Raw genomic sequence first — 24,465 nt, 5'->3', positions numbered from 1 at the left:
TTTTCTATTGCATGGATAATTCAGAAAACAGACAGGACATACTATTTTTACTTTATTTAATATAAATAACAGAAAGTAAAAAGAGGGTACAGAGAGTTGTGTTTTCTAAATTCATCCATCTCATGCTCATCAAAAGGAATCCACTAACAAGGTTGATCAGGTCTTGTTAACAAACTCATTTCGAATAACATGAAACCGGAGAATTTTCGAATAACACTAGGTTACCTCAACGGGGATATGCATGTCCCCAACAATAAGAATATCATATTTCTTCTTGACAGTAGGAAGAGGAAATTTAAAACCTCCAATAGTGATTGTTGAAATTTTTCCAATAGAATTTATACTGTGGACTTGAGGTTGTTTCCTCGAAAAGTGTACCTATGCTCATTACCATTAACATGAAAAGTGACATTGCCTTTGTTGCAATCAATAACAGCCCCTGCAGTATTCAAAAAGGGTCTACGAAGGATAATTGACATAATATCGTCCTCGGGAATATCAAGAATAACAAAGTCCGTTAAAATAGTAACGTTTGCAACCACAACAGGCATATCCTCACAAATACCGACATGTATAGCAGTTGATTTGTCAGCCATTTGCAAAGATATTTCGGTAGGTACCAACTTATTCAAATCAAGTCTACGATATAAAGAGAGAGGCATAACACTAACACCGGCTCCAAGATCACATAAAGCAGTTTTAACATAGTTTCTTTTAATGGAGCATGGTATAGTTGGTACTCCTGGATCTCCAAGTTTCTTTGGTATTCCACCCTTAAAAGTATAATTAGCAAGCATGGTGGAAATTTTAGCTTCCGGAATCTTTCTTTTATTAGTAACAATATCTTTCATGTACTTAGCATAAGGATTCATTTTAAGCATATCAGTCAAATGCATACGCAAAAAGATAGGTCTAACCATTTCAGCAAAAGCGCTCAAAATCCTCATCATCCTTTCTCTTGGATGGTTTAGGAGGAAAAGGCATGGGTTTCTGAACCCATGGTTCTCTTTCTTTACCGTGCTTCCTAGCAACAAAGTCTCTCTTATCATAACGTTGATTCTTTGATTGTGGGTTATCAAGATCAACATCAGGTTCAATCTCTACATCATTATCATTGCTAGGTTGCGCATCAACATGAACATCATCATTAACATTATCACGAGGTTCATCTTCATTACCAGATTGTGTTTCAGCATCAGAAATAGAAATATCATTGGGATTCTCAAGTGTGTCAACAACAGGTTCACTAGAAGCATGCAAAGTCTTATCATTTTTCTTTTTCTTCCTCTTAGAAGAACTAGGTGCATCAATATTAATTCTCTGAGAATCTTGCTCAATTCTCTTAGGATGGCCCTCAGGATACAGAGGTTCCCGAGTCATTTTACCTCCTCTAGTCATAACTCAAATAGCATTATCATTTTTCTTATTGTTTAATTCATTGAGCAAATCATTCTAGGCCTTAAGTACTTGTTCTACTTGAGTGGTAACCATAGAAGCATGTTTACTAATAAGTTTAAGTTCACCTTTAACATTAGCCATATAATCACTCAAGTGTTCAAGCATATCAGCATTGTGTTTCAATTGTCTACCAACATAAGCATTGAAGTTTTCTTGTTTAACCATGAAGTCATCAAACTCATCCAAGCATGGGCTAGAACACCTAGTAAATGGGGTTTCACATTTATCGAATCTATAGAGAGAATTTACCTTTACTATCTATGTTGGGTTGTCAAGACCATGTATTTCTTCAATAGGTGGTAAATTCTTAACATCTTCAGTTTTAATACCTTTTTCTTTCATAGATTTCTTTGCCTCTTGCATATCTTCAGGACTGAGAAATAGAATACCCCTTTTCTTCGGAGTTGGTTCAGGAAGTGTCCAATTATTTTCATTAGTCAACATATTATTCAATAGCAATTCAGCTTGATCAACAGTTCTTTCCCTGAAAACACAACCAGCACAACTATCCAGGTGGTCTCAGGAAGCATCGGTTAGTCCATTATAAAAGATATCAAGTATTTCATTTTTCTTGAGAGGATCATCAGGCAAAGCATTAAGTAATCGGAGAAGCCTCCCCCAAGCTTGTGGGAGACTCTCTTCTTCAATTTGCACAAAATTATATATTTCCCATAAGGCAGCTTGTTTCTTATGAGCGAGGAAATATTTAGCAGAGAAGTAATAAATCATATCCTGGGGACTACACACACAAACAAGATCAAGGGAATTAAACCATGTTTTAGCATCACCCTTTAATGAGAACGGAAACAACTTAAGGATAAAGTAATAACGAGTTTTCTCATCATTAGTGAATAGGGTGGCTATATCATTTAATTTAGTAAGATGTGCCACAACAGTTTCAGATTCATAGCCATAAAAAGGATCAGATTCTACCATAGTAATTAACTCAGGATCGACAGAGAAATCATAATCCTTGTCAGTAATAAAGATAGGTGAAGTAGCAAAAGCAGGGTCATATTTCATTCTAGCATTCAAAGACTTTTCTTTAAGCTTAGCTAATAATTTCTTAAGATCAGATCTATCATTGCAAGCTAAGAAGTCTCTAGCAGTTTCTTCATCCATAACATAACCCTCAGGAACAACAGGCAATTCATATCTAGGGGGAGAATCTTCATCATCACTTTCATCAATATTACCAGTTTCAATAATTTCATTCTCCCTAGCCCTAGCAAGTTGTCATCAAGAAATTCACCTAGTGGCATAGTAGTATCAAGCATAGAAGTAGTTTCATCATAAGTATCATGCAAAGCAGAAGTGGCATCATCAATAGCATGCGACCTATCAGAATCAATAGCATGTGTAGGTGTCACAAGTTTACTCAAAACAGAAGGTGAATCAAGTGCGGAGTTAGATGGCAAATCCTTACCTCCCCTCGTAGTTGAGGGAAAAATCTTGGTTCTTTGATCTTTCAAGTTCCTCATAGTGATAAGCAGATATAAATCCCAAGTGACTCAAAGAATAGAGCTATGCTCCCTGGCAACGGCGCCAGAAAATAGCCTTGATAACCCACAAGTATAGGGGATGGCAACAGTTTTCGAGGGTAGAGTATTCAACCCAAATGTATTGATTTGACACAAGGGGAGCCAAAGAATATTCTCAAGTATTAGCAGCTGAGTTGTCAATTCAACCACACCTAGAAACTTAATATCTGCAGCAAGGTATTGATGACCCACAAGTATAGGGGATCTATCGTAGTCCTTTCGATAAGTAAGAGTGTCGAACCCAACTAGGAACAGAAGGAAATGATAAGCGATTTTCAGCAAGGTATTCTCTACAAGCACTGAAATTATAGGTAATAGATAGTTTTGTGATAAGATAATTTGTAACGAGCAACAAGTAACAAAAGTAAATAAAATGCAGCAAGGTGGCCCAATCCTTTTTGTAGCAAAGGACAAGCCTGGAAAAACTCTTATATAGAAGAAAGCGCTCCCGAGGGCACATGGGAATTATCGTCAAGCTATTTTTCATCACGTTCATATGATTCGTGTCCGGTACTTTGATAATTTGGTATGTGGGTGGACCGGTGCTTGGGTACTGTCCTTACTTGGACAAGCATCCCACTTATGATTAACCTCTATTGCAAGCATCCGCAACTACAACAAAAGTATTAAGGTAAACCTAACCATAGCATGAAACATATGGATCCAAATCAGCCCCTTACGAAGCAACGCATAAACTAGGGTTTAAGCTTCTGTCACTCTAGCAACCCATCATCTAATTATTACTTCCCAATGCCTTCCTCTAGGCCCAAATAATGGTGAAGTGTCATGTAGTCGATGTTCACATAACACCACTAGAGGAGAGACAACATACATCTCATCAAAATATCGAACGAATACCAAATTCACATGACTACTAATGATACGTCTCCAACGTATCTATAATTTCTGATTGCTCCATGCTACATTATCTACTGTTTTGGACTATATTGGGCTTTATTTTCCACTTTTATATTATTATTGGGACTAACCTATTAACCGGAGGCCCAGCCCAGAATTGTTGTTTTTTGCCTATTTCAGTGTTTCGAAGAAACGGAATATCAAACGGAGTTCAAACGGAATGAAACCTTCGGGAACGTGATTTTCTCACCGAACGTGATCCAAGAGACTTGGACACTACGCCAAGGCATCAGAGAGGCAGTCACGAGGGTGGGGGGCGCCCCCCCCAGGGCGCGCCCCCTGCCTCGTGGGCCCCTCGGTGCTCCACCGACGTACTCCTTCCTCCTATATATACCTATGTACCCCCAAACGATCAGAACAGGAGCCAAAAACCTAATTCCACCGCCACAACTTTCTGTATCCACGAGATCCCATCTTGGGGCCTGTTTCGGAGCTCCGCCGGAAGAGGGCCGTCATCATGGAGGGCTTCTACATCATCATAGCCTCTCCGATGAAGTGTGAGTAGTTTACCTCAGACCTTCGGGTCCATAGTTAGTAGCTAGATGGCTTCTTCTCTCTTTTTGGATCTCAATACAAAGTTCTCCCCCTCTCTTGTGGAGATCTATTCGATGTAATCTTCTTCTTTTTGTGGTGTGTTTGTTGAGACCGATGAATTGTGGGTTTATGATCAAGTCTATCTATGAATAATATTTGAATCTTCTCTGAATTCTTTTATGTATGATTGGTTATCTTTGCAAGTCTCTTTGAATTATCCGTTTGGTTTGGCCAACTAGATTGGTAGTTCTTGCCATGGGAGAAGTGCTTAGCTTTGGGTTCGATCTTGCGGTGTCCTTTCCCAGTGACAGAAGGGGCAGCAAGGCACGTATTGTATCGTTGCCATCGAGGATAACAAGATGGGTTTTATTTCATATTGCATGAATTTATCTCTCTACATCTTGTCATCTTGCTTAAGGCGTTACTCTGTTTTTAACTTAATACTCTAGATGCATGCTGGATAGCGGTCGATGAGTGGAGTAATAGTAGTAGATGCAGAATCGTCTCGGTTTACTTGTCACGGACGTGATGCCTATATACATGATCATGCCTAGATATTCTCATAACTATGCTCAATTCTGTCAATTGCTCAACAATAATTTGTTCACCCACCGTAGAATACTTATGCTCTTGAGAGAAGCCACTAGTGAAACCTATGGCCCCCGGGTCAATTCTCATCATATCAATCTCCATCACTTTAATCTTGCTTTGATTTTTACTTTTCCTTTACTTTTTAATTTGCATCTCTATACCAAAAATATTATATCTATCAGATTTCACTCTCGTATGTGACCGTGAAGGGATTGACAACCCCTAATCGCGTTGGTTGCGAGTAGCTATCCTTTTGTGCAGGTACGAGGGACTTGAGCGTGGCCTCCTACTGCATTGATACCTTGGTTCTCAAAAACTGAGGGAAATACTTACGCTACTCTGCTGCATCATCCCTTCCTCTTCGGGGAAATCCAGCGCAAGCTCAAGAGGTAGCAAGAAGGATTTCTGGCGCCGTTGCCGGGGAGTCTACGCAAAAAGTCAATATACCAAGTACCCATCACAATCCCTATCTCTCGCATTACATTATTTGCCATTTGCCTCTTGTTTTCCTCTCCCCCACTTCACCCTTGCCATTTTATTCGCCCTCTCTCTCTCTATCCCCCTTCTCTTTTTCTGCTTGCCTCTTTTCCCTCGCCATGTCAGAACCGAAAAGAGTTGGGAGTTCTCTCCCAAATTCTAGTGCTTTAGACAATCCTGCTATCTTATCTAAACTCATAAATCGGAATGCTATGGAACAACTTGCCGGACTTTATCAATGAGAACCTTAGTAATTTTGATGAAGATTATTCTGGAATTTTTCGTTATTTACTTGATGAATCTTTGAAAGATGCTTGGGATAGGCTGTTAAGGATCCGGGCTAGCTATGTACCCCAATATCAAATTGAGGTTTACTTAAAAAGCTTTTATGTTGGGCTAACCGCTTCGTTCAAACAAGTTTTAGATTCTATTTTCGAGGGGGGTTTTCTTGAAGGGGACCCCATAGATACCTATGAGAGGATGAAAATTATATTTGGGCACCCCATTAATGAGAAAGCTGAAATCACATCTCTCTTGCTTTCTTACCAAAACGAATCTATTAAAGAGATAAAAGCTAGCCTAGATGCCAATTTCCGCAACATTATTAATCTATCTTCTACCATTAATGGACATGTACTCTGTTAAAATAGAAAGATTAATTCCATAGTTAACAAGTTTGCTCTCTTTTTCTCTAAAACCAAAGATGGCAATACCTAGATCTATCCTCGCTTTTATGCCTAGCTAGGGGCGTTAAACGATAGCGCTTGTTGGGAGGCAACCCAATTTTATTTTTATTCCTTGCTTTTTGCTCCTTTTTAGTAATAAATAATTTATTTAGCCTCTGTTTTGGTTGTGTTTTTTGTGTTTAATTAGTGTTTGTGCCAAGTAGAACCGTTGGGAAGACTTGGGGAAAGTCTTGTTGAACTTGCTGTAAAAAACAGAAACTTTAGCGCTCACGAGAACTGCTGTCATTTTTATTTGAAGAGTGATATTTAGTTAATTCTGTTTGAAGATGATTAATTGATAAATTCCTCACGTCCAGCAATTTATTTTAGAATTTTTGGGGTTCCAGATCTTGTGCTAGCTACATATTACTACAGACTGTTCTGTTTTTGACAGATTCTGTTTTTCGTGTGTTGTTTGCTTATTTTGATGAATCTATGGCTAGTAAAATAGTTTATAATCCATAGAGAAGTTGGAATACAGTAGGTCTAACACCAATATAAATAAAGAATGAGCTCATTAAAGTACCTTGAAGTGGTTTTTTGTTTTCCTTCGCTAACGGGGCTCACGAGTTTTCTACTTTAAGTTTTGTGTTGTGAAGTTTTCAAGTTTTAGGTGAATTCTTTTGATGGATTATGGAACAAGGAGTGGCAAGAGCCTAAGCTTGGGGATGCCCATGGCACCCCAAAGATAATCCAAGGACACCAAAAACTCAAAGCTTGGGGATGCCCCGTAAGGCATCCCCTCTTTCGTCCACTTCCATCGGTAATTTACTTGGAGCTATATTTTTATAAACCAACATGATATGTGTTTTGCTTGCAGCGTCTTGTATTATTTGTGTCTTTGTGTTTTAGTATGCCACAATCATCCTTGCTGTACACACCTTTTGAGAGAGCCATACATGAATTAAAATTTGATAGAATACTCTATGTGCTTCACTTATATCTTTTGAGCATTATAATTTTGCTCTATGTGCTTCACTTATATCTTTTGAGCTATGTAGTTTTGCTGTATGTGCTTCACTTATATCTTTTTGAGCTAAAGTAGTTTTGCTCTATGTGCTTCACTTACATCTTTTTTAGCTAAGTAGTTTTGTTCTATGTGCTTCACTTATATCTTTTGAGCGTTATAATTTTGCTCTATGTGCTTCACTTAGATCTTTTAGAGCACGGTGGTGGATTTGTTTTAAAGAAACTATTGATATCTCATGCTTCACTTAAATTATTTTGAGAGTCTCTTAATAGCATGGTAATTTTCTTAATAATAATATGCTTGGTATTCAAGATTTGTGAAACTTTCTTTTGAGTGTGTTGAATACTATGAAAAGATTGAAGCATGATAATTGTTTTGAGATATGGAGGTGATAATATTAGAGTCATGCTAGTTGAGTAGTTGTGAATTTGAGAAATACTTGTGTTGAAGTTTGTGATTCCCGTAGCATGCACGTATGGTGAACCGTTATGTGATGAAGTCGGAGCATGATTTATTTATTGATTGTCTTCCTTATGAGTGGCGGTCGGGGACGAGCGATGGTCTTTTCCTATCAATCTATCCCCCTAGGAGCATGTGCGTAGTACTTTGTTTCGATAACTAATAGATTTTTGCAATAAGTACGTGAGTTCTTTATGATTAATGTTGAGTCCATGGATTATACGCACTCTCACCCTTCCACCTTTGCTAGCCTCTCTAATACCGCGCAACTTTGGCCGGTATCATACACCCACCATATACCTTCCTCAAAACAGCCACCATACCTACCAATCATGGCATTTCCATAACCATTCCGAGATATATTGCCATGCAACTTTCCACCGTTCCGTTTATCATGACACATTCATCATTGTCATATTGCATATCCCGGTACACCACCGGAGGCATTCATATAGAGTCATATTTTGTTCTAAGTATCGAGTTGTAATTGTAGAGTTGTAAGAAAAATAAAAGTGTGATGATCATCATTTTCAGAGCATTGTCCCAAGTGAGGAAAGAATGATGGAAACTATGATTCCCCCATAAGTCGGGATGAGACTTCGGACGAAAAAATAAATAAAAGAGGCCAAAGAAGCCCAAATAAAAAGAGAAAGAAAAGAGGCCATATAAAAAAAGGAGAAAAGGCCCAAAAATGAGAGAAAAAGAGAGAAGGGACAATGTTACTATCCTTTTACCACACTTGTGCTTCAAAGTAGCACCATGATGTTCATAATAGAGAGTCTCTCATGTTATCACTTTCATATAGTAGTGGGAATCTTTCATTATAGAACTTGGCTTGTATATTGATGTCTACTACACAACCTACTTCTTGTAGACGTTGTTGGGCCTCCAAGTGCAGAGGTTTGTAGGATAGTAGCAAATTTCCCTCAAGTGGATGACCTAAGGTTTATCAATCCGTAGGAGGCGTAGGATGAAGATGGTCCCTATTAAGCAACCCTGCAACCAAATAACAAAGAGTCTCTTGTGTCCCCAACACACCCAATGCAATGGTAAATTGTATAGGTGCACTAGTTCGGCGAAAAGATGGTGAAACAAGTAGTATATCGATGGTAGATAAAGGTATTTGTAATCTGAAATTATAAAAACAGCAAGGTAACTAATGGTAAAAGTGAGCGTAAATGGTATTGCAATGATATTAAACAAGGCCTAGGGTTCATACTTTCGCTAGTGTAAGTTCCCTCAACAATACTAACATAATTGGATCACATAACTATCCCTCAACATGCAACAAAGAGTCACTCCAAAGTCACTAATAGCGGAGAACGAACGAAGAGATTATGGTAGGGTACGGAACCACCTCAAAGTTATTCTTTCCAATCAATCCGTTGGGCTATTCCTATAAGTGTCACAAACAGCCCTAGAGTTCGTACTAGAATAACACCTTAAGATACAAATCAACCAAAACCCTAATGTCACCTAGATACTCCAATGTCACCTCAAGTATCCGTGGGTATGATTATACGATATGCATCACACAATCTCAGATTCATCTATTCAACCAACACAAAGGACCTCAAAGAGTGCCCCAAAGTTCTACCGGAGAATCACGACGAAAACGAGTGCCAACCCCTATGCATAGGTTCATGGGCGGAACCCGCAAGTTGATCACCAAAACATACATCAAGTGAATCACGTGATATCCCATTGTCACCACAGATATCCACGGCAAGACATACATCAAGTGTTCTCAAATCTTTAAAGACTCAATCCGATAAGATTACTTCAAAGGGGAAACTCAATTCATTACAAGAGAGAAGAGGGGGAGGAGAAACATAAGATCCAACTATAATAGCAAAGCTCGCGATACGTCAAGATCGTGCCAAATCAAGAACACGAGAGAGAGAGAGAGAGAGAGATCAAACACATAGCTACTGGTACATACCATCAGCCCCGAGGGAGAACTACTCCCTCCTCATCATGGAGAGCACCGGGATGATGAAGATGGCCACCGGAGAGGGATTGCCCCCTCCGGCAGGGTGCCGGAACGGGTCTAGATTGGTTTTCGGTGGCTACGAAGGCTTCTGGCGGCGGAACTCCCGATCTAATCTCCGTTCTGGAAGTTTTAGGGTACGTCGGTATATATGGGTGAAAGGAGTATGTCGATGGACCGAAGGGGGGCCACGAGGCAAGGGGCGCGCCCCCTACCCTCGTGAGCTCCTCCTTTATCTTCTGACGTAGGGTCCAAGTCTATCCGGTAGGTTTCCTTCCAAAAATAACTTCTCCAATTGATTTCGTTCCGTTTCGACTCCGTTTGATATTCCTTTTCTTCGAAACACTGAAATAGGCATAAAACAGCAAATCTGGGCTGGGCCTCCGGTTAATAGGTTAGTCCCAAAAATAATATAGAAGTGGAAAATAAAGCCCAATATTGCCCAAAATAGTAGATAATATAGCATGGAGCAATCAAAAATTATAGATACGTTGGAGACGTATCAAGCATCCCCAAGCTTAATTCATGCTCGTCCTCGAATAGGTAAATGATAAAAAGATAATTTTTGATGTGGAATGCTAGTTGGCATAATTTTAATGTGATTCTTCTTAATTGTGGTATGAATATTAAGATCCATAAGATTCAAGACAAAAGTTCATATTGACATAAAAATGATAATACTTCAAGCATACTAACAAAGCAATCATGTCTTCTCAAAATAACATGGCCAAAGAAAGCTATCCCTACAAAATCATATAGTCTGGCTATGCTCCATCTTCACCAGACAAAATATTTAAATCATGCACAACCCCGATGACAAGCCAAGCAATTGTTTCATACTTTTAATGTTCTCAAACGTTTTCAATCTTCACGCAATACATGAGCGTGAGCCATGGATATAGAACTTTAGGTGGAATAGAATGGTGGTTGTGGAGAAGACAAAAAAGGAGAAGATAGACTCACATCAATTAGGCGTATCAACGGGCTATGGAGATGCCCATCAATAGATATCAATGTGAGTGAGTAGGGATTGCCATGCAACGGATGCACTAGAGCTATAAGTGTATGAAAGCTCAACAAAAGAAACTAGTGGGTGTGCATCCAACTCGCTTGCTCACGAAGACCTAGGGCATTTTGAGGAAGCACATCATTGGAATATACAAGCCAAGTTCTATAATGAAAGATTCCCACTAGTATATGAAAGTGACAACATAGGAGACTCTCTATCATGAAGATCATGGTGCTACTTTGAAGCACAAGTGTGCTAAAAGGATAGTAGCATTGCCCCTTCTCTCTTTTTCTCTCATTTTTTTATTTTTTTATTTGGGCCTTTTCTCTTTTTTATGGCCTCTTTTCTTTATTTTTTTATTTGGGCTTCTTTGGCCTCTTTTATTTATTTTTCGTCCGGAGTCTCATCCCGACTTGTGGGGGAATCATAGTCTCCATCATCCTTTCCTCACTGGGACAATGCTCTAATAATGATGATCATCACACTTTTATTTACTTACAACTCAAGAATTACAACTCGATACTTAGAACAAGATATGACTCTATATGAATGCCTCCGGCGGTGTACCGGGATGTGCAATGACTCATGAGTGACATGTATGAAAGAATTATCAATGGTGGCTTTGCCACAAATACGATGTCAACTACATGATCATGCTAAGCAATATGACAATGATGAAGCGTGTCATAATAAATGGAAGGGTGGAAAGTTGCATGGCAATATATCTCGGAATGGCTATGGAAATGCCATAATAGGTAGGTATGGTGGCTGTTTTGAGGAAGGTATATGGTGGGTGTATGGTACCGGCGAAAGTTGCACGGTACTAGAGAGGCTAGCAATGGTGGAACGATGAGAGTGCGTATAATCCATGGACTCAACATTAGTCATAAAGAACTCACATACTTATTGCAAAAATCTATTAGTTATCGAAACAAAGTACTACACGCATGCTCCTAGGGGGATAGATTGGTAGGAAAAGACCATCGCTCGTCCCCGACCGCCACTCATAAGGAAGGCAATCAATAAATAAATCATGCTCCGACTTCATCACATAACGGTTCACCATACGTGCATGCTACGGGAATCACAAACTTCAACACAAGTATTTCTCAAATTCACAACTACTCAACTAGCATGACTCTAATATCACCATCTCCATATCTCAAAACAGTTATCAAGTACCAAACTTCTCATAGTATTCAACACACTCATAAGAGAATTTTATTATTCTTGAATACCTAGCATATTAGGATTTTAAGAAAATTACCATGCTATTTAAGACTCCCAAAATAATATAAGTGAAGTATGAGAGTTCATCTATTTCTTCAAAATAAAACTACTACCATGCTCTAAAAGATATAAGTGAAGCACTAGAGCAAATGACAAACTACTCCGAAAGATTTAAGTGAAGATCAATGAGTAGTTAAATAATTATTTAGCTATGTGAAGACTCTCTAACATTTAATAATTTCAGATCTTGGTAATTTATTCAAACAGCAAACAAATCAAAATAAAATGACATCTAAGAATAGCAAACATCATGTGAAGAAGCAAAAACTTAGGATCAACCGAAACTAACCGATAATTGTTGAAGAAGAAAGGTGGGATGCCAACCGGGGCATCCCCAAGCTTAGATGCTTGAGACTTCTTGAAATATTATCTTGGGATGCCTTGGGCATCCCCAAGCTTGAGATTTTGTGTCTCCTTAGTTCCTCTCATATCACGGTCTCCCTAAATCTCAAAAGCTTCATCCACACAAAACTCAACACGAACTCGTGAGATAAGTTAGTATAAACCATTGCAAAAACCTTATCATACTCTACTGTAGAAAATCACTAAAATTATTATTCAACATTGCATACTAAATGCCTCTGCATATTTAATAGTCCTATACTCAAATAGAATCATTAAAGAAGCAAACATATGCAAACAATGCAAACATAACAACAATCTGTCTAAACAGGATAGTCTGTAAAGAATGTTGCAACTTCCATACTTCCCTAGCTCCAAAAATTATGAAAGAAAATCCAACTGTACTAAATTTATCATATCTTAATATGCAAAATGTTTCAACATTTTATCATATTCTGACTTTTCTAGGGAATTATTGCAACAGCGGTAAACTTTCTGTTTTCAAACAGCAACATGTAGACTTCTAAAATAGGCTTAGTAAAGGCTATCAATGCCACTTTTATTGAAATAAAAGATGCAAAACATTGTTCTAAATAACAGAAAGCAAATCCTAACAAAATAAATTGACTCTCCAAGCAAAACACATATCATGTGGTGAATAAAAATATAGCTCCAAGTAAAGTTACCGATGAACAAAGACGAAAGAGGGGATGCCTTCCGGGGCATCCCCAAGCTAGGCTCTTGGCTATCCTTGAATATTACCTTGGGATGACTTGGTCATCCCCAAGCTTAGTCTCTTTCCACTCCTTATTCCATAGTCCATCAAATCCTTACCCAAAACTTGAAAACTTCACAACACAAAACTTAACAGAAAACTCGTAAGCTCCGTTAGTATAAGAAAATAAATCACCGCTTCAAGGTACTACAATGAACTCATTATTTATTTATATTGGTGTTAAACCTACTGTATTCCAACTTCTCTATGGTTAATAAACTATTTTACTAGCCATAGATTCATCAAAATAAGCAAACAACACATGAAAAACAGAATCTGTCAAAAACAGAACAGTCTGTAGTAATCTGAATCAAACGTATACTTATGGAACTCATAAAATTCTCAAATAAATTTCTGTACCTGAGGAATTTATCTATTAATCATATTCAAAATGAATTAACTAAATATCACTCTCCAAATAAAAATGGCAGCAGTTCTCGTGAGCGCTAAAGTTTCTGTTTTTTACATCATGATCAAAAAGACTTTCCCCAAGTCTTCCCAGAGGTTCTACTTGGCACAAACACTAATTAAAAGCATAAAACCACATATAAACAGGGGATAAATGAATTATTTATTACTAAGCAGGAGCAAAAAGCAAGGAACAAAAATAAAATTGGGTTGCCTCCCAACAAGCGCTATCGTTTAACACCCCTAGGTAGGCATGATGATTTCAATGATGCTCACATAAAGGGTAAGAATTGAAACATAAAGAGAGCATCATGAAGAATATGAATAGCACATTTAAGTCTAACATACTTCCTATTCATAGGGATTTTGTGAGCAAACAACTTATGGGAACAATAATCAACTAGCATAGGAGGGTAAAACAAGCATAACTTCAAAGCTTTAAGCACATAGAGATGAAACTTGGTATTATTGCAATTCCTACAAGCATACGTTCCTCCCTCATAATAATTTTCAGTAGCATCATGAATGAATTCAACAATATAACCAGCACCTAAAGCATTCTTTTCATGATCTACAAGCATAGAAAATTTACTACTCTCCACACAAGCAAAATTCTTCTCATGAATAATAGTGGGAGCAAACTCAACAAAATAACTATCATGTGATTGAAAGTTAAGATCAAGATGACAATTTTCATGGTTATCATTATTCTTTAAAGCATACGTGTCATCACAATAATCATCATAGATAGGAGGCATGCTTTCATCATAATAAACTTGCTCATCAAAACTTGCGGGACTAAAAATATCATCTTCATTAATCATAGCTTCCCCAAGCTTGGGACAAACATTAATTGCAGCAAATATATTCTCAAAAAAATCATCTTCATCAAACATAGCATCCCAAAGCTTGGGCCTTTTCATATCATAAGCATAATCACTCTCATCATTAATAGTATGGATAGCACCAATAGTATAGCAATTATCATATTCGTCCAAGCAAGTGCCAAAAAGATTTTTCAAGATCGTAAGAAGTATAATTATCTTTCACAATTATATTTTCATAAGGCACAATATTAATAGGAGCAGCACTATTTGGGGAGATATCTTTTTACCTCTCTTCCTTTTTCTTTTCTTCTTCTTCACCACATCATGTGTGGGTTCAATCCTCTTTTTGGAGCTCCTTATTAATGAGATTGGTTGAATAGGAGGCTCCTCCTCGTTACCTGATTCATCATAAGAAATAATAGGAGGATATTGGGAGGTCTCTTCCCTTTATTTAGTATTCTCTTCATCCTTTATTTGTTTTCTTTTCTTTATGTAATTGGCAATATAAGGATTTTCAATGCAATTCACCGCGCAATACATATACATATTCTCTAGATCAAAATCAAGAACTCTATCAAGATTAAACTTTGGAATACCCTCAGTTATACGTTTCATTTCTTCATAACCCAAAATAAGGCTAAGCTCTTTATGATGCTCAAGGGTAATCAAATTATCACAATGTTTGGACACGACTTGATCATGAAACTAATAGCATTGGAGCTTTAAATAACCATGTTCATTGAAAAGTTCACAAGGGGCACGAAAAATATTGAATCTTTCAGCACATTCATCTAGCTCTTCTTGCAAAAATTTGGTTTCTAAGTATTTATGCCTCTTGCAATATCTATCTTCCCTATTTGGTGTGTACTTGCAAACCCAGTCTACTCCACAAAAATTGACATGTTTATAGGAGGCATTTTCATCATAACTAGTGCAATCATCATTAGCATCATGGATATTCAAAGAATTCGTACTGACAACATTGCAATCATGCTCATCATTCAAATATTTAGTGCCAAACATTTTATAGATTTCTTCTTCTAGCACTTGAGCACAATTATCCTTTCCATCATACTCACGAAAGATATTAAAAAGGTGAAGCGTATGAGACAAACTCAATTCCATTTTTTGTATTTTTCTTTTATAAACTAAACTAGTGATAAAACAAGAAACTAAAAGACTCGATTGCAAGATCTAAAAGTATACCTTCAAGCTCTAACCTCCCCAGCAACGGCGCCAGAAAGGAGCTTGATGTCTACAACACAACCTTCTTCTTGTAAACGTTGTTGGGCCTCCAAGTGCAGAGGTTTGTAGGACAGTAGCAAATTTCCCTCAAGTAGATGACCTAAGGTTTATCAATCCGTAGGAGGCGTAGGATGAAGATGGTCTCTCTCAAGCAACCCTGTAACCAAATAACAAAGAGTCTCTTGTGTCCCCAACACACCCAATACAACGGTAAATTGTATAGGTACACTAGCTCGGCAAAGAGATGGTGAAACAAGTGGTATATGGATGGTAGATAAAGGTATTTGTAATCTGAAATTATAAAAACAGCAAGGTAACTAATGGTAAAAGTGAGCGTAAACGGTATTGCAATGATAGTAAACAAGGCCTAGGGTTCATACTTTCGCTAGTGTAAGTTCCCTCAACAATACTAACATAATTGGATCACATAACTATCCCTCAACATGCAACAAAGAGTCACTCCAAAGTCACTAATAGCGGAGAACGAACGAAGAGATTATGGTAGGGTACAAAATCACCTCAAAGTTATTCTTTCCAATCAATCCGTTGGGCTATTCCTATAAGTGTCACAAACAGCCCTAGAGTTCGTACTAGAATAACACCTTAAGATACAAATCAACCAAAACCCTAATGTCACCTAGATACTCCAATGTCACCTCAAGTATCCGTGGGTATGATTATACGATATGCATCACACAATCTCAGATTCATCTATTCAACCAACACAAAGGAACTCAAAGAGTGCCCCAAAGTTCCACCGGAGAATCATGACGAAAACGTGTGCCAACCCCTATGCATAGGTTCATGGGCGGAACCCGCAAGTTGATCACCAAAACATACATCAAGTGAATCACGTGATATCCCATTGTCACCACAAATATCCACGGCAAGACATACATCAAGTGTTCTCAAATCTTTAAAGACTCAATCCGATAAGATTACTTCAAAGGGGAAACTCAATTCATTACAAGAGAGAAGAGGGGGAGGAGAAACATAAGATCCAACTATAATAGCAAAGCTCGTGATACATCACAATCGTGCCAAATCAAGAACACGAGAGAGAGAGAGAGATCAAACACATAGCTACTGGTACATACCCTCAGCCCCGAGGGGGAACTACTCCCTCCTCGTCATGGAGAGCACCGGGATGATGCAGATGGCCACCGGAGATGGATTGCCCCCTCTGATAGGGTGCCGGAACGGGTCTAGATTGGTTTTCGGTGGCTACGGAGGCTTCTGGCGGCGGAACTCCCGATCTAATCTCCATTCTGGAAGTTTTAGGGTACGTGGGTATATATGGGTGAAAGGAGTATGTCGGTGGACCGAAGGTGGGGCCATGAGGCAGGGGGGCGCGCCCCAGGGGGGTGGGCGCGCCCCCTACCCTCGTGAGCTCCTCCTTTATCTTCTGACGTAGGGTCCAAGTCTATCCGGTACGTTTCCTTCCAAAAATAACTTCTCCAGTTGATTTCGTTCCGTTTTGACTCCGTTTGATATTCCTTTTCTTCGAAACACTGAAATAGGCATAAAACGGCAAATCTGGGCTGGGCCTCCGGTTAATCCAAAAATAATATAAAAGTGGAAAATAAAGCCCAATATTGCCCAAAACAGTAGATAATATAGCATGGAGCAATCAAAAATTATAGATACGTTGGAGACGTATCATATATTCCAATGATGGGCTTCCTTAAATTGCCCTAGGTCTTCATGAGCAAGCAAGTTGGATGCACACCCACTTAGTTTCTTTTTGAGCTTTCATCTAGTGCATCCGTTGCATGGCAATCCCTACTCACTCAAATTGATATCTATTGATGGGCATCTCCATAGCCCGTTGATACGCCTAGTTGATGTGATACTATCTTCTCCTCTTTTTGTCTTCTCCACAACCACCATTCTCTTCCACTTATAGTGCTATATCCATGGCTCACGCTCATGTATTGCGTGAATATTGAATTTTTTTTAAAAAGTTAGAGTATGAAACAATTTCTTGGCTTGTCATCGGGGTTGTGCATGATTTAAATACTTTGTGTGGTGAAGATAGAGCATAGCCAGACCACATGATTTTGTAGGGATAACTTTCTTTGGCCATGATATTTTGAGAAGACATAATTGATTTGTTAGTATGCTTGAAGTATTATTATTTTTATGTCAATACAAACTTTTGTCTTGAATCTTTCGAATCTGAATATTCATATCACAATTAAGAAGATATGCATTGAAATTATGCCAAGTAGCACTCCGCATCAAAAATTCTCTTTTTATCATTTACCTACTCGAGGACGAGCAGGAATTAAGCTTGGGGATGCCTAATACGTCTCCAACGTATCTATAATTTTTGATTGCTCCATGCTATATTATCTACTATTTTGGACTATAATGGGCTTTATTTTCCACTTTTATATTATTTTTGGGACTAACCTATTAATCGGAGGCCCAGCCCAGAATTGTTGTTTTTTGCCTATTTCAGTGTTTCGAAGAAACGGAATATCAAACGGAGTCCAAACGGAATGAAACCTTCGGGAACGTGATTTTCTCACCGAACGTGATCCAGGAGACTTGGACCCTACGCCAAGGCATCAGAGAGGCAGTCACGAGGGTGCCCCCCCTAGGGCGCGCCCCCTGTCTCGTGGGCCCCTCGGTGCTCCAACGACGTACTCCTTCCTCCTATATATACCTATGTACCCCCCAAACGATCAGAACAGGAGCCAAAAACCTAATTCCACCGCCGCAACTTTCTGTATCCACGAGATCCCATCTTGGGGCCTGTTCCGGAGCTCCGCCGAAGAGGGCCGTCATCACGGAGGGCTTCTACATCATCATAGCCTCTCCGATGAAGTGTGAGTAGTTTACCTCAGACCTTCGGGTCCATAGTTAGTAGCTAGATGGCTTCTTCTCTCTTTTTGGATCTCAATACAAAGTTCTCCCCCTCTCTTGTGGAGATCTATTCGATGTAATCTTCTTCTTTTTGCGGTGTGTTTGTTGAGACCGATGAATTGTGGGTTTATGATCAAGTCTATCTATGAATAATATTTGAATCTTCTCTGAATTCTTTTATGTATGATTGGTTATCTTTGCAAGTCTCTTCGAATTATCCGTTTGGTTTGGCCAACTAGATTGGTAGTTCTTGCCATGGGAGAAGTGCTTACCTTTGGGTTCGATCTTGCGGTGTCCTTTCCCAGTGACAGAAGGGGCAGCAACGCACGTATTGTATCGTTGCCATCGAGGATAACAAGATGGGATTTATTTCATATTGCATGAATTTATCTCTCTACATCATGTCATCTTGCTTAAGGTGTTACTCTATTTTTAACTTAATACTCTAGATGCATGCTGGATAGTGGTCGATGAGTGGAGTAATAGTAGTAGATGCAGAATCGTCTCGGTTTACTTGTCACGGACGTGATGCCTATATACATGACCATGCCTAGATATTCTCATAACTATGCTCAATTCTGTCAATTGCTCAATAGTAATTTGTTCACCCACCGTAGAATACTTATGCTCTTGAGAGAAGCCACTAGTGAAACCTATGGCCCCCCGGTCTATTTTCATCATATCAATCTCCATCACTTTAATCTTGCTTTGCTTTTTTACTTTTCCTTTACTTTTTACTTTGCATCTCTATACCAAAAATACAAAAAATATTATATCTATCAGATCTCACTCTCGTAAGTGACCGTGAAGGGATTGACAACCCCTAATCGCGTTGGTTGCGAGTAGCTATCGTTTTGTGCAGGTACGAGGGACTTGAGCGTGGCCTCCTACTGGATTGATACCTTGGTTCTCAAAAACTAAGGGAAATACTTACGCTACTCTTCTGCATCATCCCTTCCTTTTCGGGGAAATCCAACGCAAGCTCAAGAGGTAGCAACTAATAGCAAGACTTCTCCCATGTCCTCAGGAACAAACGTAACTACTCACAAAACATATTCATGTTCATAATCAGAGGGGTATTAATGTGCTTATAGGATCTGAACATATGATCTTTCACAAAGTAAACCAACTAGCATCAACTACAAGGAGTAATCAACACTACTAGCAATCCACAGGTACCAATCCTAGACTTATAGACAAGAATTGGATACAAGAGATGAACTAGGGTTTGAGAGGAGATGGTGCTGGTGAAGATGTTGATGGAGATTGACCCCCTCCCGATGAGAGGATCGTTGGTGATGACGATGGCGATGATTTCCGCCTCCCGGAGGGAAGTGTCCTCGGCAGAACAGCTCCGCCCGAGCCGTAGATTTGTTCCGCCAGGGTTCTGCCTCGTGGCGGCGGAGTCTCGTCCCGAAAGCTTGCTTATGATTTTTTTTTCAACGAAAGACTCCATATAGCAGAAGATGGGCATCGGAGGGCCACCAGGGGGCCTACGAGGCAGGGGGCACGCCCAGGGGGGTAGGGGGCGCTCCCCACCCTCGTGGCTGATGGGTGGCCCCCCTCTGGTACTTCTTGCGCTCAATATTTTTTATATTTTTTGAAACATGCTCCCGTGAAGTTTTAGGACTCTTGGACATGTGCAGAATAGGTCTCTAATATTTGCTCCTTTTCCAGCCCTGAATCCCAGCTGCCGGCATTCTCCCTCTTCATGTAAACCTTGTAAAATAAGAGAGAATAGGCATAAGTATTGTGACATAATGTGTAATAACAGCCCATAATGCAATAAATATCGATATAAAAGCATGATGCAAAATGGGCGTATCAACTCCCCCAAGCTTAGACCTCGCTTGTCCTCAAGCGAAAGCCAAAATTGAAAAATATGTCCACATGTTTAGATATAGAGGTGTTGATAAAAATAAAATACGGACATGAGGGCATCATGATCATTCTTAGAACAACAACATATATAATTATTGTTATATGATCTCTTATGCTAAAGTAACAATTCAATCACAATTTCAAGTATGAATCACAAACTTCATTGAGAACCAACAAACCCTAATCTCAGTCATTGAGGCCATTGCAATTTATCGTAACATAGGAAAGAGTCGATATAAGAGCTTTTCAGCAAGTCCACATACTCAACCATCTTTTAGTCTTTCACAATTGCTAACACTCATGCAATATTTATGGGTATGAAGTTTTAATCGGACACAGAGAAAGATAGGGGCTTATGGTTTTGCCTCGCAACGTTTTACTTCAAGGGTAATGTCAACAATAATAGTTCATGAAGACTCACATCCAATTAGCTATATATATCAGGATCTTTCCAACACATTGTGCTTGCCAAAGGATAAAATTTAAAAAGGAAAGGTGAAGATCACCATGACTCTTATGTAAGGTAGAAGATAAAGGTAAAAGATAGGCCCTTCGTAGAGGGAAGCAGAGGTAGTCATGCGGTTTCAGGGTTGGATGCACAAAATCTTAATGCGAAAGAATGTCACTTTATATTGGCACTTGTGATATAGACCTTTATTATGCACTCCGTCGCTTTTATTTCTTCCACATCACAAGATCGTATAAAGCTTATTTCCTCCACACCAATCAATCATACATATTTAGAGAGCAATTTTTATTGCTTGCACCGATGACAACTTACTTGAAGGATCTTACTCAATCCATAGGTAGATATGCTGGACTCTCATGGAAAAACTGGGTTTAAGGGTATATGGAAGCACAAGTAGTATCTCTACTTGGTGCAAAGAATTTGGCTAACATGAGGGGGAAAAGCAAGCTCAACATGTTGGATGATCCATGACAATATACTTTATTTCAGATATAAGAAAACATAACCCATTACGTTGTCTTCCTTGTCCAACATCAACTCTTTAGCATGTCATATTTTAATGAGTGCTCACAATCATAAAATATGTCCAAGATAGTATATTTATATGTGAAACCTCTCTTTCTTTATTACGTCCTATTAATTGCAACGATGACCAAAGCTATGTTTGTCAACTCTCAACAACTTTTAATCATCATACTCTTTCTATGTGAAGTCATTACACTTCATAAGATCAACATGATCTCTTTTTATTTCTTTTTTTTCTTTATTTTTTTTCTTTTTTTCACTCAAGATCATGGCAAAATAATCAAACCCTTTACTCAACACTAATATTTATTATATAGCTCACGGACTCGATTACATAGAAGGATCATAAAGCAAAACTCACAACTAGATCATACTAAAACTTTATTCTACTAGATCAAGATATTATCAAAAGGATCGGACTAAGAAAAACGGTAAAGATAAAAGTTGTGACGGTGATACGATACTGGGGCACCTTCCCCAAGCTTGGCAGTTGCCAAGGGGAGTGCCCATACCCATGTGATTATATCTCTTTTGTCGGTGAAGGAGTTGGAGTTGTTGATAATGTAGGCTTGTCGTCCCTCTTCCAAGGCATAGGCTCACCATCATAGAAGGATGATCGAGTCTCCTGAGTCCTCAAATCTGCAGCCAAACTCATCCTTTTGAATCTATATTCATACTCACAGTTTTGATTTTGTAGGTCATAGATCTGGGCTTGGAGGTGCTCGATTTTCTCATGAAGCTTGAAGATGGCCTCCCCAATGTCCTTAACATCCATCTTGTGGTTGTTGGTGAACTCCGTGATCATAATGTGATTGGAGTCGAGTCCACGCTCCACCATCTCCTGACACTTGAAAACTTGTTGCTCCAATGCCTCGAGCCTTGCATCCGTGCTTCCGATCTTCCTTGGTCCCTCAACATCGCGGATGTGCAACAACCCCTCACGCATCTCAATGGTTTGAGGGTGTTGCAGAACCTCTGCGAGGTAGGGGTTGATGACCTTCTCGAAGAACTTGTCCTTGGGGGCACTTGAAGATGACATGACGACCTAGATGTGTTAGAAAAATAGCTCGAAACAAAGACGAGAGATATATGCATGATACAGGAGTCAAAACCTCCGGGAGATTATATAATGAATTTTTACCGACCAAAATACGTAATGTGCAAGAAAACAGAGTCCAGAGAGCACACGAGGTGCCCAGGAGGCAGGGGCGCGCCCAGGGTGTAGGGCGCGCCCTCCACCCTCATGGAGCCCTCGTGTCCTTCCCGGACTACTTCTTATTTTTCTATTTTTCTAAATATTCCAAAACGGAGAAAAATTGCCATTAGAACTGTTTTGGAGTCGGTTTACTTACCGTACCATGTACCTATTCCTTTTCGGAGTCTGAAATGTTCCGGAAAGTGTCCCCTATGTATTCCTCCGGGGTTACGGTTTCAATAACATTGGTTTCAACAGTTATAGGATTACCTGAGATATAATGTTTGATTCTTTGACCGTTCACCACCTTCGGATTTGTGCCTTCGAAGTTGTTGATTTTTATGGCACCGGAACGATAGACCTCCTTGATAACGTAAGGACCTTCCCATTTAGAGAGAAGTTTTCCTTTAAAAATCTTAAATGAGAGTTCTATAGCAATACATAATAACCTACATTATACTCACGCTTTTGTATTCTTTTGTCATGCCATCTTTTAACTTTTTCTTTAAACAATTTGGCATTCTCATAGGCTTGGGTTTTTGCCGGGGTGCTGATCCATGGGCACCTATGGGACTGGCGGGCCGGGTCCCTTTCGGTTCGGCGGGGGCGGAGATCGTGCAAAGAGCAAATCGAGGCGAAGCACGCGAGCGATTTACCCAGGTTCGGGCCGCACGGATGCGTAAAACCCTACTCCTGCTTCATGGTTTTGTATTGATTTCTAGCTCGGGAGCGCGGAGTGCTACAGTACACACCAGCGACCAGCAAGACCGAGCGTGAGTGTTCGAACTGGCTAACCCCCCTCTACGTTGCACACGGGCCTCCTTTTATATGCTCAAGGGGCTACCGAAAGGTGGCAACGGAGGTAAAGGGCAAAAATGGAAAGGTGCTGTGGTAGGCACAGCTACCTGCTACAGTGTATCATACCTAACCCTGACGGCAGGGGACAAGGGTCTTAAATGCCCGTCTGTGTCGCCTAAACAGTGCGAAAAGGGACCGCCAGGGACGCCACGATGGCGATCTTGTCAGCGTCGCTTGCCACCGCACGTCCCTAGCTGCACAGCATTCCGCCACGTACGCCTGGAAGGGCCCCAGAGCGACATGTTGGTGGATGTGCTGGAGCGCGGGCGCGGAGAGGTGGCTTGCCGCGGCGAGCGCCTTGCCGCGGCCGTTGTCTTGTCGCGTCCGGGAGCTTGTCGCTCACCGGGTCTTGCCGGAATGCGTGGTGCGCCGCGGCAAGTTCCTTGAAATGCCTTGAGTGACCTTCCCGGCAAGCTCCTCTTGCCGGGGTCTTGTCTTCTTGACTTGGACACTTTGTTCTTGAATGGCTCCAAAGGAACCACGGAGGATCTTGGCGGTCACCCGGCAAGCCTTGCCGCGGGATGCTGCGACTGCCCGTGCACAAGTTCAGGATACTAGGGTACCCCTACTCTAGTACACCGACAGGAGCCCCCGGGCCTGGGCCATACATGGTGCCGAGCGCTGTTGGGCCAGGCCCAAAACAGGGCACGGGCACACGCGGCCTAGGTTACGCCGTATCTCACTCCGTATCCACCGCGCCCTCCCCGAACGGCACGCGTTGAATGCGGCGTCGTGGGAGAGGTCGTGGGGGTTTCTTTATTCGGAAATGCGGAACGTCCGCCCCCTCCCCCTTTATAAGCAGGGGAAACAGGGGCAGTTGGCCCACTCGCCCGTTGCCGTTCCCAATCTCAGAAATCTCCGCCGCTCCCTTGCCTCCCCAAAGCTGAGAGAGAGAGAGCAGCGCTCCGCCCCCCATCGCGACTAGCACCACCAACGCCGTCGACCTCCTCCACTACTTCCACCATGGCTCCAAAAGCCGACAAGGGGAAGACCGTGAAGACGACCGAGGCGCAGCGGCTTGCGGCGCTGTGGAAGGAGCGGTCCGTTTTCCCTCCCAAGCTCGGCGCGAAGGAGCTGAGGGAGAACTACTATCTGTTCTGGTTGGCG

This window comes from Triticum urartu, chromosome 1 (genome assembly GCF_003073215.2).
Source record: "Triticum urartu cultivar G1812 chromosome 1, Tu2.1, whole genome shotgun sequence".
NCBI classification, from domain to species: domain Eukaryota; kingdom Viridiplantae; phylum Streptophyta; class Magnoliopsida; order Poales; family Poaceae; genus Triticum; species Triticum urartu.
Note: the sequence above shows the minus strand (reverse complement) of the source record.